We start from the raw sequence: 11564 nt of genomic DNA on the forward strand, positions 1-11564 counted from the left end.
CCAGGAGGTTCGGCGCCTCCTCTTCTTCCTCCTCCTCCCGCTCTTCCTCACACTCGTCCGGCGCTCCGGCGCTGCTCGGCGTCATGGCCGAGCACGCGGCGGAGACGCCGCTCGGCTGGCGCACTCGCAGCGCCGGCATCATCATCAATGAGGGCGGCCGGCGCGCCCCCTCACCGGCTCCGCGCTTCGTCAAGCCCAAGACGGAGCCAGGCCTGGCGCCGGTGAAGACGGAGCCGGGCCTCCCCGCGGTGAAGACGGAGCACGGCGGCGACGTCGAGCTCGACGACGACGCGGCCCTAGAATGGGCGCGCGCGGACTCCCTGAAGATGGCGAGGGAGCGCCAGTGCGCCGCCCTGTGGCGATTCGTGCAGCGCCGCTGGGGCCGCGACAAAGGAGGAATCGTCATCATCGAGGACAGCGACGACGACGCCGCGCCGCCGCCACCAGCCCGCATAGGCGACGCCGGTCAGGGGTCCACCAGGGACGGCCGCGTCAAGGAGGAGAAGCCGGACGACGATGACGACGGCGACTACTCCGCTTTTAGCCAGTTCTTTTTTAATTATATATATATATTATGTAATAAAAACCCGCTTTTTTAATGTAATATATGCCGAACTTTGAACTTTGCTATATTATTAAATTTTTCTGAATGCGCCTGGGGACGGCCCTGGGGCCGACGGCTGGGGACCAACTCGGCCCCAGGCCGATTTTTTGCGCCGGCTCACCCCCAAGGGGCGATTTTAGGCGCCCCCTGGGGGGCCAACGGCTGGAGATGCTCGAAATCCCAAACTGACAAATATTGCACAAGGGCCAAGACACCACCCGAGATATCCCTTAGGCTGGTTGTAACTGGGAGTATCATATACTAGTATCATGCATATGATACTAGTGTATGATACTATCTCCCTAATGCATAGTATCATATATTAGTATCATGTAGTATTTTATTTATTGCCATGCATGACACATAGTAGCATATCATTTATTATGATACGGTATCATGATATGATACTTAACCTTCTCTTTCTTCATTTAATTCTATGACACCTCATTAAAATTATCTAGTGGGCATGCATTATACTAGCTGCCATACTATCATTACGACCAGCCTTATCCAGGATTGATTATGAAGAGCTTCCTGAACCGAGCAGCCGGAGTCTTTGACAAATGAGAACAGAGTTGGCGCTGTTGCGGCAATTGAGCGAGCCAATTATCTGTCCAGAACCTCGCGGAAGCCCCATCTCCACTCCTATTGAAATCGCCGAGGCCACATTGAACATCACCGAGACTGCTTTCTCAGTAGTGTCTGGCAGTAAATGCCACGGCCTGGGGTGCTCGTCCCATTTCATCCATGACCACCGGCATCACAGAGCCCATCCGAACCACATGAGGATAAGAACTTCGAGCCCACCATAGTCCATGGGTGAACACACTTGAGCCCATGGCAGCAAGCAGTGGTCAACACTGATGGCCTCCTCGCCCTTACATAGGAAGCGTCGACATCTCCTGTTGATAATTTTGATGGCCCAGATTGGAAGAGGCAAAACTGCCATGAAGTGGATCGGTAGTGCCATGAGCACCGAGTTGATGAGCGTAAGTCTTCCCGCTGCCGACAGTAACTTTGGCTTCCAACATTTCATCTTGTTGGAATACTTGTCCACTAGGAGCATGATGTCCTGCCTCCTCAACCTCAAGACAGAAAGAGAGGCAGCCCGAGATACGTAACTGGGAAGGATTTCTGTTGACATTCGAAGTGCTCCCCTACCAAGAAAGCCACTTCCTCCTCACATCTAATGTAGGTAGTGGAACTCTTCTGCAGGTTGATACGGAACCCCCGAGGCTTGGCCGAAGAGTTGAAGGATCTCAGTAATCACCCGCAGATCATTAAAGTTTACCGTCGACGGGATGTTATTAGTTTGAAAATTGTAGATCTGTGTTTTCTGCAGACACGTTCCTCTCCCTCAATGCGGTCGGTTATTGCATTTTACTCTGTAGGGTGGTCCGTGTCTATCAAGAAGGTTTATCCAGAAGGTTGCTAAAGTCTTTCTTCCTCAATGATAATATTCTCAACTTAATGTTAGATAGATGGAACACCACCCCCGCGTCGTCCCCCGCTCGGGCGACTCGAGTGGCTCCCCATCCCTAGTCGCCGCCGGGGCCTAGCCCATCTTCCTCCCTTCCTCCCGCCGCTGCCGGAGGACGCCGATGGCGGTGGCGGGGGCTCTTCCTCCCTCCTACGTCTCAGGGGTGGCGGGGCCCCAACATGCGTGGAGGTGTGGCCGATCTAGAAGCGACAGCGTTGGCTTCGACGGCGGCGGCGGTCGGCCCTGCCTTGGGCCACGGGCAGCTGCTGCGGCGGCTGGCCTGGATCAGGCGGCGGCGCGATGCGGTCTTCGGCGGCATGTCATCTGGCTTTAGATCGGCGGCGGCGTCGAGGGCCTGGTATGGACTGCTTGGCGGCACCCATGGCAGATCTGTTCTGGCCGGTGTAGCCAGTGGTGATGGTCATCTTTTTCGTCGGCGGTGGCCGGCCAGAGGCTTGGTGATCGGATCTCGAGATCCATCATCTAGTTCCAGCTGCGAGTTGGGGTGACATGGTTGCCGGTGAAAACCTAGCCGACGGTAGGCGTTCTACGCCGTTACCTTGATGAAGGCATCGTCGTGTAACTACTGTCGACCCACTCGTGCTGCTCTGGGGGAAACCCTAGGATCTGGTGTTCCAGATCGGACGATGGCGGCACTGCGATGTCGTTTCTCTCTTGAAAGGATCGTTTGTGGAGCAGCGCTGGAAGTCAAAGGCAAGAGGTGGAGCGGCTTCGTCTTGCACGGAGCTTCGGTGGAGATGTCAAGTCATGCCTGGTCGGCAGATGCTATACATGACAGATTTTCTAAGGACTTCAAGCTGTGTCGGCTGGTGGTACTTGGCAGCATGGCGCTGAGGTGTATCAGTGGCGACCGCAACGTGCTCAGTTGTTTGCGCGCAGGGAGGAGGTGCCGTTGGGCGCCGTGATGGTGTCGACGATAGCTAGACCGAGCAAGGTTGATGCATCAGTACAGTTCTGAAGATGGAGCGGTGGCAGTTGGCGACGGCGGCCTCTGAGAGCACGCCGGACCAGTGTGTGCCCCAGACTCGGCAAGTGGCTACGTTGGGGTGTCAGGTCTTAGATGTTAGGCTTGGCTGCGATGTCTGTTTGGTATTAGGCTCAGGCTATATGTGCCCCTTCATCAACTGGATAGGTGTAGCGACAGTTTGTTGCTTAGACGGTAGCTTTAGTCTTACTGTTGTATGACTTTGTAAGATCTTCTGAGAAGAATTAATAAAGTAGCTGTATGCATCGACCAGATGCATAGGCCGAGGTCATCCTCTTTTTTCTAAAAAAAAACTAAGATCTCAACTCTCTCTCTTCCCCGCCAAAAACAAAAAGAATATCAAGTCTCTCTACTTGACCAGTTGATAGAGCTAACAACTAACATCTCATTATTGTCCGCAAAAAAGAAAAAAAATAACATGTCAATATATTCGTTGTGGTATCTTCAAAATAAAAATCGTTGTGGTAATCTAGAGCGGTACACGTCTCCCAGGAAGGTTCCTAAAGTCTTTTGTTGAATCATAATATTCTCCACTCTCGCCTGAAAACTCATAATATACAGTAGTTTTTGCCCAAATCATACCTATGTATGCTGGTCAAACTACACGGTCGTTGCATTGCAAGTGGGTGAAGGGCACGCCTTCACACTGGTTTAGAGAACCAGGCGTCAAGCCTGGTAAGCCATCCCAAAAAACAACAACACACTGGTTTAGAGAAAGAATGGATAAGCCACATACGTATCGATCTGATTGAACAAATTGGCGAATATGCCATGATTCCGGCCGCGGTTGTTGGGCGATGTATCAGGCTCTAATATACTATCAGTGGATTCTGCCTTTCGGGTTTTCTCCTGAACAAGGTAGTTACTAGGAAGGGACTTTGGTTCTTGGTATTCCCTTGACACTGCAAATTATATGCTGTCTCGAGTCCTCAAGCTTCGAAAATTGTATAGAGAAGTCGGTTTCACTGTGAAAGTGTATTAATTTTCGACCTCAAAATTGATTTTTATAATTATAAACCCGGGCGAAGTGAGTGCAACTCATATGGTTAAGTTCCTTGTGACACAACCAACCCATCCGGGTTCAAGTCCTAGACTTCGCATTAGTGATCGCATTTTTCTGATTTTATTTCAGGTTTTCCGCACAGGTGTGTTTAGGAGGAGACGTTTATATGTTGACTACGAAGGCTTTTGTCAATCTTAAGATGATGTACCGGCTCAGTCTTTCGGAGCTCTCATATGGATAGGATGTGCATGCGCACATTCAAAGGGGTAAGTGTGCGTATGCATGAACCCTACGTCTTTACTGTGTTAAAAAAGCCTCTCTATGCCTTCATTATGTTAATTATAGTAATGTGTCCCATCCTATTTTGTCCTAACTAATTAAGGGCATGCATGATTTGCAATCATGCATTGCTTCTTATCCTTATCTGTTTAGTTTGTGATGATCAAGTGGATAACCTCTAATATGGGGTAGGTCGGTCCTCATTAGTATTAGTGTTTTGATAAGCTATGGGTTACGTTAATAATTCTTTTGTACATTATATTGTTATTTGATTTGACTAGACTACAAAGCAAACCTCCATAGATATCTACCTATCGTTATTCCAGGCGGTGTGCATGTGATTAGAGCGAATGGTCAGAGAGGCTTTACTGACATGGGTGACAACATAATCTTCAAATTGGCCTACTACCTACATCGACATAGGTATAGTTTTCACCTAATATAACTATAATTAATGTTGCGAAATGCCTTTTTTATTGTGTCAAACGGTTAGCTTTGATTGTGTGTATCTGAGGCAATATGTCGCTCATAATACTCTGTATTCACTCGATCCTACAATATGAATTAATCAAAGCATTCTTTATAAAATAAATAAAAACTGTTTTACAGCTGCAAGTAGGTGTATAGTACTATTTGTATATGCACCGGAGGCGCGCCTTCACACTGAAAGGGGGCAAGTAGTGGACATGACAGGCATTTTCCAAGCAGTGTGAGTGGATATGATGGTGATATCCAAGTTCTTATTTTGAAACGGAAGTACTTAATTAGTTGAATCTCGCTTTCATTTCGCTTGGCAACAAAGGGTACACCGGGCACACAGATGACACACGTACAGAATATGCTGGCACCGTTCGATGTTAGGTTATCCCGGCAGGCATCTACAGCTGAATATGTCAAATATGACCCCTCAAACAACGTTTGCGGAAGCGCCCGGCGCGTTCGCGGGCAGTGACTATGCACATCGTAAATTTCAGTAGTTGCATTCAGACATATCATATTAGATTCTTAAATTCATAAAAGGACATGTAAACGAAATAAATCTACATACTACATCGATCATCTAGCTACTGATCGTCGGAGATGTCGACGATCTTCGCGCCCGGTTCCGGTAGCATGGGCGGCAACTGCAGCTCCGGCTCCTCCGGCGTCTCCACTCCGGCCTCCTCCTCCTCTATCTCCGCGTCGAGTTTGGCGAAGAGCGCGTCGGACGCCGTCTGCTCCTGCCGGAGGAACGCTCGGTTTGCCTTCACATAGGCCCCATTCTGCATGGACTCCAGGATAGCCTGCTGCTCCGCAATCTCCTTCGATTGGGCGACGGTAAACTCCGCCTCTGCCTGCTCCATGTTGACGCCCGACAGCTCCTGCTCCGGCTGCTCCGCCTCCTCCAGCTCCATCGGAGCCAGCTCCTCTTCCTCCTATTCCCCTGTCTGCTCGTCCTCCTTCTCCAGCTCCGACGAGTCTGGAGGATGCCCGACAGCAATGCCGGCGGCGCGCGTGGCTTGTCTCGCCCGGATCTCCTGCTGGATCTCGTACCGGCGCTGCAGCATGAGCATTGCGTAGTAGGTGATATTGCTCCGGACCATGCTGGAGTGCCGGAGTGTAGGTACAGCGCCGGAGTGTGGGAAGAGCGCCGGAGGGGACAGGGAGGAGGTGGATGGGTTCGGGCTGGTGGCGTGGTGAGGGGATGGTGGATGGGCTAGGGTTGCATGACGTTGGCCGGGTTAAATAGGTGTATTTGGTCTCAGGCGGCAAGCCGAAGCAGCATTCACACCGCGGTCACGGAGGAGGCATCCATTGGATCGCTGGGTTTCCGCACGAGTCTGGGTGGGACCCATTCGTCAGTCCTACATGACGGGCGTGCCGGACGTTCTTATATCCGCCCCATATTTCGGCTGGATATGAAGGTGTCGGTCAGCTCGAACGTTTGAGACCTGTTTGAAAGGGCCATCTGGGTTGAAAAATTATGATCGGTCAGTGACCGGGCAGCCCGCCTGTGCGTATGAGGCGGGTTTAGAGCGCCCGGCTATAGACGCTCTTATTAGGATTAACATTCTTTGCAATTTATTTTTATCACGAGTAACAGGCAGTACACGTGTAACAGTGTTGAAACATGCTGTGGGAAGCGACGGAGACGAGTGAGGACGGCACACGAGACGTGAGGTGGTCGACCACTGTCTAGCTCGATCGAGAGAGTGCTACGAGTCGTCCAATCGGAGGAACATGATGGACGCGCTTCCTCATGCTTCTGATGCAGGGGGGAGAGTACTCAGTGGGGATACATCTTCGTTGGATATACTGTGTCTTTTGGTCGGTCTAGGGATTGTTTGTGTGCTTTTGAACTTTATGTGCTGTCAGGTTTTCGCCTCATAACATTTGTTTCAACGGCAAGCGAACGGCAGTGGATTTCCTGGCAATGCTTTAACTCACTCTATTTCGTTCCCTCCTCGTGACAATGTTCTCCGGATCCGGTTGTATTTCCATTCATTTGTGTAGAATGGTATTGAATAATTATTGATGCAATATTATGTCGGTATAAGAAGTATATACAAGAGCTAAGCCGCACCTGACCTAGCCTTATTACAAACCGAGTAGGAGTCATAATCCTAATATAAGTTGTATTCTAACATCCCCCGCAGTGTCAATGCCAGGCTCGACGACGTTGAGACTGAAACGAATGTCTTGAAACGGAGTAGTCGCCAGGCCTTTAGTAAAGATATCAGCAAACTAAGCAGAAGTAGGCATGTGGAGAACGCGAACTTGACCGAGAGCCACCTTCTCTCGAACAAAATGAATGTCGATCTCAATATGCTTGGTGCGACGGTGTTAAACCGGATTTTCTGACATGTAGACAGCTGAAATATTATCACAGTAAACAATGGTAGCTTGCTCAATAGGACGGTGCAGCTCCGACAGCAACTTGCGCAACCAAACCGTATCAGCAACCGCATGAGCCACAGCGTGGTACTCAGCTTCAGCAGACGAGCGGGAGACCATAACCTGCCTTTTCGAAGACCAAGAAACCAAATTGTTGTTGGGGAACACAATAATTTCAAAACAATTTCTACGCACACGCAAGATCATGGTGATGCATAGCAACAGGAGGGAAGAGTGTCGTCCACGTACCCTCGTAGACCTTAAGCGGAAGCGTTATGACAATGATATGTCTCCAACATATCTATAATTTTTGATTGCTCCATGCTATATTATCTACTGTTTTGGACATTATTGGACTTTATTATCCACTTTTATATTATTTTTGGGACTAACCTATTAACCGGAGGCCCAGCCCAGAATTGCTGTTTTTTGCCTATTTTAGGGTTTCAAAGAAAAGGAATGTCAAACGGAGTCCAAACGGAATGAAACCTTCAGGAACGTGATTTTCTCAACGAACAAGACCCGGGAGACTTGGACCCTACGTCAAGACACAAAAGAGGAGGCCACAAGGTAGGGAGGCGCGCCTACCCCCCCCCCCCCACCCCAGGCGCGCCCTCCACCCTCATGGGCCCCCTGTTGCTCCACCGACGTACTCCTTCCTCCTATATATATACCTACGTACCCCCAAACGATCAGATACGGAGCCAAAACCCTAATTCCACCGCCGCAACTTTATGTATCCACGAGATCCCATCTTGGGGCCTGTTCCGGAGCTCCGTCGGAGGAGGCATCGATCACAGAGGGCTTCTACATCGACACCATAGCCCCTCCGATGAAGTGTGAGTAGTTTACCTCAGACCTACGGGTCCATAGTTAGTAGCTAGATGGCTTCTTCTCTCTTTTTGGATCTCAATACAATGTTCTCCCCCTCTCTTGTGGAGATCTATTTGATGTAATCTTCTTTTTGCGGTGTGTTTGTTGAGACCGATGAATTGTGGGTTTATGATCAAGTCTATCTATGAACAGTATTTGAATCTTCTCTGAATTCTTTTATGTATGATTGGTTATCTTTACAAGTCTCTTCGAATTATCAGTTTGGTTTGGCCTACTAGATTGATCTTTCTTGCAATGGGAGAAGTGCTTAGCTTTTGGTTCAATCTTGTGGTGTCCTTTCCCAGTGACAGTAGGGGCAGGAAGGCACGTATTGTATTGTTGCCATCGAGGATAACAAGATGGGGTTTTCATCATATTGCATGAGTTTATCCCTCTACATCATGTCATCTTGCTTAAGGCGTCACTATGTTTTCATTAACTTAATACTCTAGATGCATGCTGGTTAGCGGTCATGAGTGGAGTAATAGTAGTATATGCAGGCTGGAATCGGTCTACTTGTCTCGGACGTGATGCCTATATATATGATCATACCTAGATATTCTCATAACTATGCTCAATTCTGTCAATTGCTCAACAGTAATTTGTCCACCCACCATAGAATACTTATGCTCTTAAGACAATCCACTAGTGAAACCTATGGCCCCTGGTCTATCTTTATCATATTAATCTACCAATACTTAGTTATTTCCTTTTGCTTTTACTTTGCTTTTTACTTTGCATCTTTATCATAAAAATACCAAAAATATTATCTTATCATATCTATCAGATCTCACTCTCGTAGGTGGCCGTGTAGGGATTGACAACCCCTTAACGCGTTGGTTGCGAGGATTTATTTGTTTTGTGTAGGTACGAGGGACTCGCGCATAGCCTCCTACTGGATTGATACATTGGTTCTAAAAAACTGAGGGAAATACTTACGCTACTTTGCTGCATCATCCCTCCCTCTTTGGGGAAAACCAACGCAGTGCTCAAGAGGTAGCAAGAAGGATTTCTAGCGCCGTTGCTGGGGAGGTCTACACAAAAGTCAACATACCAAGTACGCATCACATACCCTTATCTCCCGCATTACATTATTTGCCATTTTGTTCTCGTTTTCCTCTCCCCCACTTCACCCTTGCCGTTTTATTCGCCCTCTCTCTCTATCCTCCTTATCTTTCCCGTTTGCCTCTTTTTGCCCGTTTTTTTTGTTTGCTTGTGCGTTAGTTTGTTTGATTGTCGTTATGGCTAGTCCCTTATATTCTCCGTTGTCTCCCGAGAATGAAATTCTAAATTTTAAGCAAAGGGAGGGGGGAAATCTAAAAGACGCTTGGTATAGAATTTGCAATGCTCAAAATAGATCTACCAGGAAGCAATCTACTTCCATTCTTCTTCGCAATTTTTATGTAGGCGTTACTCCTTGGCGCAGATATGCCCTTCATACTATTACCGGAGGGAACTTCTTGGTAGCCACACTTTTGATTCTTATAATGCTATGATAGATTTGTTTGGCTCACCCCCTCTTTTGGTTAATGGAACTGTATTAACTTTGGAGCATGTAATGCAAAAGCTTGAAATTATTGAAAATAAGGTTGCTACCGTAGATTTAATTGAAAATTTGGATAAAAATATCCACAACCGAATCTCTCAATATGGATCTAAAGTAGGAGTCACTCTGAAAAATATTAAAGAGAAGGGACTCATAGTTAATGAGAAAATAAATCACGATTCCATTAGAATCGATAAACTAGAGGGTATTATTACCAACTTGGGAACCGCTTTTTCTTCCGTAAAGAATACTCCAAGTCCTCCCACTAAAATTGCCAATCTTATGTATGTTCCTAAAAATAAGGGTGAATCCCCTAGTAAGGAAACTGCGGATCCCAAATTTATAAGTATTCATCCCAATCTTTTTGCTATCATTAAGGAACCATTTGTTACAAATGAATTTTTCGATCTTGTGCCTAAAAGTTTGATTATTAATAAAAAGAAAGAAATTCCTAAATATGGTAGATGCCTCATTGAAGAATTGCCTACCAAAGATGGCAATACTGAGATCTATCCTTGCTTGTTATGCCTAGCTAGGGGCGTTAAACGATAGCGCTTGTTGGGAGGCAACCCAATTTTATTTTTATTCCTTGCTTTTTGCTCCTGTTTAGTAATAAATAATTTATCTAGCCTCTGTTTTGGTTGTGTTTTTTGTGTTTAATTAGTGTTTGTGCCAAGTAGAACCGTTGGGAAGACTTGGGGAAAGTCTTGTTAAACTTGCTGTAAAAAATAGAAACTTTAGCGCTCACGAGAACTGCTTTCATTTTTATTTGGAAAGTGCTATTTAGTTAATTATTTTTGCAGATGATTAATAAATAAATTCCTCACGTCCAGAAATTTATTTTAGAATTGTTGGGGTTCCAGATCTTGCGCTAGCTACAGATTACAATAGACTGTTCTGTTTTTGACAGATTCTGTTTTTCGTGTGTTGTTTGCTTATTTTGATAAATCTATGGCTAGTAAAATAGTTTATAAACCATAAAGAAGTTGTAATACAGTAGGTTTAACACCAATATAAATAAAGAATGAGTTCATTACAGTACCTTGAAGTGGTCTTTTGTTTTCTTTCGCTAACGGAGCTCACGAGATTTTCTACTTTGAGTTTTGTGTTGTGAAGTTTCAAGTTTTGGGTAAAGATTTGATGGATTATGGAACAAGGAGTGGCAAGAGCCTAAGGTTGGGGATGACCATGGAACCCCCAAGATAATCTAAGGACACCTAAAAGCGAAAGCTTGGGGATGCCCCGGAAGGCATCCCCTCTTTCGTCTACTTCTATCGGTAACTTTACTTGGAGCTATATTTTTTTTCACCACATGATATGTGTTTTGCGTGGAGTGTCTTGTATTGTTTGAGTCTTTGCTTTTTAGTTTACCACAATCATCCTTGCTGTACACACCTTTTGAGAGAGCCATATATGACTTGGAATTTGTTAGAATACTCTATGTGCTTCGCTTATATCTTTTGAGTTATATAGTTTTGCTCTAGTACTTCACTTATATCTTTTAGAGCACGGTGGAGGATTTGTTTTATACAAACTATTGAGCTCTCATGCTTCACTTAGATTATTTTGAGAGTCTTAAATAGCATGGTAATTTTCTTAAAATCCTAATATGCTAGGTATTCAAGATTAGTAAAATTTTCTTATGAGTGATTTGAATACTAAGAGAAGTTTGATGCTTGATGATTGTTTTGAGATATGGAGGTAATAATATCAAATTGTGCTAGTTGAGTAGTTGTCAAATTGAGAAATACTTGTGTTAAAGTTTGCAAGTCCCGTAGCATGCACGTATGGTAAACGTTATGTAACAAATTTGAAACATGAGGTGTTATTTGATTGTCTTCCTTATGAGTGGCGGTCGGGGACGAGCGATGGTCTTTTCCTATCAATCTATCCCCCTAG

The sequence above is a fragment of the Triticum aestivum genome, chromosome 2A, assembly GCF_018294505.1.
Source record: "Triticum aestivum cultivar Chinese Spring chromosome 2A, IWGSC CS RefSeq v2.1, whole genome shotgun sequence".
Lineage (NCBI taxonomy): Eukaryota > Viridiplantae > Streptophyta > Magnoliopsida > Poales > Poaceae > Triticum > Triticum aestivum.